Source organism: Peromyscus leucopus, chromosome 14, assembly GCF_004664715.2.
Source record: "Peromyscus leucopus breed LL Stock chromosome 14, UCI_PerLeu_2.1, whole genome shotgun sequence".
Classification (NCBI taxonomy): domain Eukaryota; kingdom Metazoa; phylum Chordata; class Mammalia; order Rodentia; family Cricetidae; genus Peromyscus; species Peromyscus leucopus.
This window is the reverse complement of record NC_051075.1, coordinates 69,731,962-69,737,961: the sequence shown is the minus strand read 5'-3', so window position 1 is coordinate 69,737,961 and position 6,000 is coordinate 69,731,962. Positions and strand designations below refer to the sequence as shown.

General features: G+C 47.6%; 1 protein-coding gene across 4 annotated transcripts in view; it reads left to right on the top strand.

Moving 5' to 3' along the window:
- The first annotated feature begins 442 nt into the window (after window positions 1-442).
- Window positions 443-6,000, top strand: part of Btbd7 (BTB domain containing 7) — a 105,867-nt gene continuing 100,309 nt past the window's right edge. For 2 of the 4 annotated variants that reach the window (XM_037210789.1, XM_028888288.2), the window contains exon 1: window positions 454-673. The gene's annotated coding sequence lies outside the window, so the exon portion shown is untranslated. Of the gene's footprint in view, window positions 674-954; window positions 1,226-6,000 lie in introns of those variants that run through there. The other 2 variants (XM_028888286.2, XM_028888287.2) reach the window with 2 other exon arrangements.

Below are 6,000 nucleotides of genomic sequence, written 5' to 3'. Positions count from 1 at the left end.
ACCAAAACGCAAAGTCAGCCAGGAAGGAGTTTTCCTCTGGATCGCAGTTCTTTTTGAGGCAAGCAAGCATCGTATGCCAACAACACCCGGTGGATGGCGGCCGCCGAAAGGAAATCAATCAGTGGAACTGGCTTTCCGGTGTCTAGTGATGATTATCCCTTCAGATACAATGAATAATACGCTATGATGCCAGGTTATGGGCAGGGTGCTGCAACAAGTACCCAGCGCCCCTTCCCAGCCGCCTCCGGCCAACTTCGGCAGAAGAATGCGCGCGCACTCGCCTCTTGGCCTGAGTCCCTGGGAACGCGCCTCCCAGCGTGCCCCTCCTCCCCTAACCCGGCGCGCCGACGTCGGGACACGTGACCGGGGCGTGCCGACAGCGGGGGCGGGCGGGGCCGTCCGGCTCCGCAGAGCGGCGCAAGCGCGCCAGGGCCGCGCCGGAGCGAGCCCCTCCTGCTCCCTGTCGGAGTCAAAATGGCGACAGGGGGAACCTGGAGCGGTCCCGGAGCCTAAGCCACTGACAGGAGCGGGGAGGACGGCGGCGGCGGCGGCGGCGGCTGGAGGAGAATGGCCGCGGGGGCTGGCGCCAGTGCGGACGGCGGCGCTGGGGGCGGCGGCGGCGGAGGCGACGGCAGCGGTCCCAGCAGCAGCCGCGGCGGGAGGAGCCTCCGAGGTGAGTGTCCCTCGGTGGCTGGGGCTGAGGAGCCGTCTCGCTGCCCGGCGCCGTGCGGGACGTCCGGCGGAGGAACGGGCCGTGGTTGGGCGTGGTGGCGCCCCGGCGGAGGCCCGGACGCCGCGGGAGTTGCCGAGGCGCTGGCCAGCCGGCCGTCTAAGGGCCCAGTGCGCCGGCGCGGGACGGGCCGGTCCCAGCGCCCAGAGGGGCGGGCCGGACAGCGCGCGGCCGACCGGGGCCGAGGCCGAGGCGCGGCGCTCGGGGCCATCGGATGCCCCTCCCACCCAGCCACCCCCGCCCTAGTGGCCGCGGCGACGGACTCCCTTGCACTGGGCTTGGAGGGGCGGGACCCGCCGCACCCTGGACCGGGGAACCGGCTCCGGTCGCGGACGCCTGTTTACGGGGCGCGGGGCCGCGCGCGGGTGGGCGTGAGGCCGAGGGCCGGAGCTTGGGGAGGAGCGGGCCTGGGGCGGGCCGCTCCCCGCGGGCGAAGTGAAATCGTCCGGGCAGAGTGACTATGGGAGGAAGGAAACTGGCGTTGAGCTTTGACAGGTAGGTGGAGAGACAATACGGAGGGAGCGTTTGATGGAGAAGCGGAGGCTGAGCTCCCTGGAGTACTTGGCGAAAGGCGTGCCTTCTCAGCGCCTTCTCTTCGGCTCTGCTGTTTACTCCCTTCCACGCACTCACACTCACTCTCGCACTCTAGGGTGAGAACTTTCTCACCGTCTTAGGAGAAACTCCGAGGAGTGTTGGATCTGCTTTGAACTAGCACAGCGCCTCTTCACATAGCAGCACGCATAATAAGTACTCTGGAGTAGGCCTAATTTACAAGGCAGTCTTGGCTCTCTTTCCTAGCTCACTGTTTCCTCAGCTCAAACATCTCACTGTAAGGAGCAAGGAGGCAGTTTTGCAGTTCATTAGCTTTTCCAGCAAACGCTGTCTTTTTGTCTCTGAGTACCTAGCATCCCTGTCTTTTCAAAGATTCCTCACATTGTTAAGTGTGGAAAAAAGACTTGAAGTTCTATGAACCGTACATCCTTAAGAACAGCTGTGATTAGACTTGTCTTGGAATTTTGGAGTCAGAGAAACCTTTAGAGATTTGGGTGTGTTTTAAAGTGGGGAAAGTGGAACCTGAAAGGTGAGTTGCCATGGGTCTTAGCTAAGGAAGGTTGAGACCTGAACTGGGACCCAGGCTTCTTCAGACCCTTTATAGAGGGGGCTCTTTTCACTCCACTCCTGCACCGCCTACTCTTCGTGGATTTTTTTCTCCACCACTGTTCATCCCAATCACTAGGCCTTTGCACAATAAAGTTGAAAGCAGAAATGAGTACGTCTCCCTGAAACCTGGCGGCTACCTCAAAGTAACTGCTGAAGAGGCCACACACCACCACCACCACACCATATTTATTAAAAATTGACATTTCATTTGAGGTTTTCTTAGGTTCATGACTAGGTTTTCATCAAATTATAGCCTGGCTCATTTTTGCCTGAGTTCAGTAAAGCCCACGGGTCAGCATTTTGTTCTGTTAAACCTAACTCCTATAGTGTTCTGTGTCCCAACATGATGAGCATCTCAGGAAGTCCTTTCTATCTATCTGGCTTTAATTTTAGGATTTAAAACACTGTGGTTTTCCAGATTATACTACCTAGTTTCCTTCTCGCCTTTTGTTGGGCTACAGAATTTTATTTATGGTGTGTCACAGGTCAACTTTCAGAAATATAATAGAATCAAGTGATTCTGTTTTCATATTTTAGTCACTGAGCTCAGATTACTCAAGTGATTATTGAAGGTCTGCTTTGTGTTTGAATTATTCCAGAGCTGGGGGAGGAAGTGAAGAAATGTAATATGTAATAGACTTTGCCTAGAGGTTCTTATTGGAAAAAGATGCACTAACATGAGTCTAGAAGCCATTCTAGCCAACAAAGAATGCTGTGGGAGTTCAGGGTAGAGAAAGTTCTAGCAGGGCCTTAGGAGTTTAAATAACTTCCTGGGACACTTGGAACTTCAACTGGCCAATGAGTGTTTATATTTACAGAGAGGTTGGAGCAGTTACTTTGTGAGAAAAAAGCAAGTGTATAAACTGGAGATTGGCACTGGGAAAGGGGAATAGAGGGAGACAAATGAGCAGGTAGTAGAGTTTCTTGGGAAGATGTTTTCCATAGGAAACATTAGACAGCCAGAAAGTTATCTCTGTAGAAGGGTTTTAGTGCTAAATTGAGATTTGGATTTTTCTTTTATGCAAGTTATAACAACCTTTTAAAGATACTGTTTGTTATAAGCTGTTGTCCACAGGTTGAGTTAAAAGAAGGAAAGAAAAAAATGAATCAATAGTATTTGTCTTTTTGCGACTGGCTTGATGGTTCATTCATGTTGTACAGTGTCTGAATTTCCTTCTTTTTTGAGGTGGAAGAACTCATTCTAAGTATATACTACATTTTGTTTATTCATCTGTTCTTGGACACCTGAGTTGCTTTCATCTTTTGACCACTATGTATAATGCTGGTGTGAATATGATGTGATAATAACCTGTTGAAAACATTTCTTTAGTTTATTTTGGGTATTTATCAAGCTCAAGAAAGTTTACATTTCCACCAGTAATGCAGAAAGATTGTGTCCTGGAGTGTGTGTGTGTGTGTGTGTGTGTGTGTGTGTGTGTGAGAGAGAGAGAGAGAGAGAGAGAGAGAGAAGGGGTAAAGGGGTTTTCCCTCCTTTTATACTAAGCCATTCTAAAGAGTGTGATGTGGTATCATTGTGGTTTTTTTATTAAAATTTTTTCATTCATTTTACACACCAATCAGATTCCCCTCTTCCCTCCTCCTGCGCCCCCACCCCCTCTCCCAACCAACCTCCCACTCCCCCCACAAGAAGTCAAGGCCTCCCTGGGGGAGGCACATCCAATAGAGGCAGGTCCAAGCCCTTCCCCCTGCCTCAAGGCTGTTCCATTATAGGTAATGGGCTCAAAAAAGCCTGCTCATGCACCAGAGATGGATTCTGATCCTACTGCCAGGGGGTCCCACAAGCAGATCAAGCTACCTAATTGTCTCGCCAAGCAGAGGGCCTAGTCCATTCCTGTGCATGCTTCACAGCCATTGATCCGACTTTCATGAGTTCCCACTAGTTTAGTTTGGTCGTCTCTGCAGGTTTCCCTATCATTATGCACTAATGCACTTGCTCATAGAATCCCACTTCTCTCTTTAACTGGACTTCTGGAGCTCTGCCTGGTGTTTGGTTGTGGATCTCTGCATCTGCTTCCATCAGTCGTTGGAGAAAAGCTCTGTGATGACAGTTAGGGTGTTTACCCGTCTGATCCTTGGGGTAAGCCAGTTCAGTTCAGGCACCCTCTCCACTACTTCTAGTCCAAGGTGGGGTCATCCTTGAGGATTCCTGGCAACTTGTCTAGCACCGTGCTTCTCTCTATTCCCCATGATATGTCCCTCTATCATGGTATCTCTTTCATTGCTTTCCCACTCCATCTCTGTTCCAGCTCAACCATCCCATTCCCTTATGTTCTCATCCCCTACCCCCTACCCTCCATCGCCCACCTCTCATCCCCAGTTTACTCATGGAGATCTCATCTATTTCCCCTTCCCAGGGCGATCCATGCATCCCTGTGTGGGTCTTCCTTGTTAGCTAGCTTCTCTGGAGTTGTAGGTTGTTGTCTGGTTATCCTTTGCTTTACATACAATAGCCACTTATGAGTGAGTACATACCATGTTTGTCCTTCTGGGTTTGGGTTACGTCACTCAGGATGATATTTTCTAGTTCCATCCATTTGCCTGTGAATTTCATGATGTCATTGTTTTTCTTTGCTGAGTAGTACTCCATTGTGTATATGTACCACATTTTCATAATCCATTCTTTAGTTGATGGGCATCTAGGTTGTTTCCAGGTTCTGGCTATTATGAATAGTATCATTGTGTTTTAACTTGCATTTACTTAATGGTTAGTGATGAATATCTTTCCTCTACGTAATGCATTTTGTCACCTCATCTGCCCCTTTGGATTTTTTTTGAGAGAGGCTTTGAATCCCAGGCTAGCATCAAAATGCTTAACTTTCCTAGTGCTGGAGACATGCTCAGCTCCTTTCCCTGTTTCTTAAATCAAGTTGTTTGTTGAGTTACAGGAGTTCTTTGGTTTTCTGAATATTGATCTTTTATCAGATATGATTTTGTAAAATTACATTTACTTATTTTGTGTGTGCATGCACACTTGTGGGTCTAGTATGCTTGTGCATATTCCATCGCACGTGTGTGGGGGTCAAAGAACAATTTAGCAGAAGTTGGTTTTCTCCATTCAATGTAGTTGGGAATGTGGGGATTGTGGGGATTGAATTCAAACTCAGGTCAGGCTTGACATCTACAGCAGAATGCAAAAAATGTTTTCTACTAATCTATGGGTTGTTTTTTCTCCCTTTGATATGGAAAAAAATTTTGCTTATTTGTTCGGGTTTTTTGTTTGTTTGTTTGTTTGTTTGTTTTGAGACCAGATCTTGCTATGTGATCAGGTTGGCTTTTGAACTAGTGACCCTTCTTTCTGTGCTTCCCAAGCAGTGGAATTGCAGGCATGTACCACCACACCTAGCAAAAACTGAAAAAAAATTTTTCTGTGGTGTTGGGATGCAAACCCAGTGGTCTTCTGCCACTACTAAGCTATATCTGTGGTCTATCAAAAAGTTTTTAACTATGATGAATCCCTGCTTACCTAATTTTCCTTTTGGTGTCATATATGGAAATTGTCTCCAAATCCAGTATTATGAAGGTTTTCTTCTTTTGTTTTTCTATTAAGAGTTTTATAGTTGTAGATATTCTATTTATCTTTTTAAGTGTAGCTGTCCAGTTTTCAATAGCCTTGGCACCTTAATGAAAATCATTTGAGGGGTTAGGAATGTAGTTTAGTTGTAGAAAGTATGTCAAGCATGTACAAGGTGAGGAGGGGGAAGGAGGGAGGGATCAAGGAGGAAATAGGAAGGCCATTGAACCATAAGTGCTAGGATTTGTTTTGGGGCTCTGTAGGTCTGTTTATGTTGGTTCCAGGCTGTTTTAATATCTGCTTTGTAGTCAAGATTTAAAATCAACAAACATGATCCTCTGCATTGTTCTTTTTTATGATTGTTTTGCAGTGGGATCTCTTGAGATGCTATAGACATTTGGAATAGATTTTTCTAATGAAAATTATTGGGATTTTGTTGTTTTATTAAATATGTAAGTTGCTTTGGGTATTATTAACTTTTTGCACTTATTTGTTGTGTATGTGTGATTGTGTGTATAAGACTGTGACTGCACATGTGTGTCAGTGCTCTTGTGTACCTGTGGAAGTCAGAGCAATT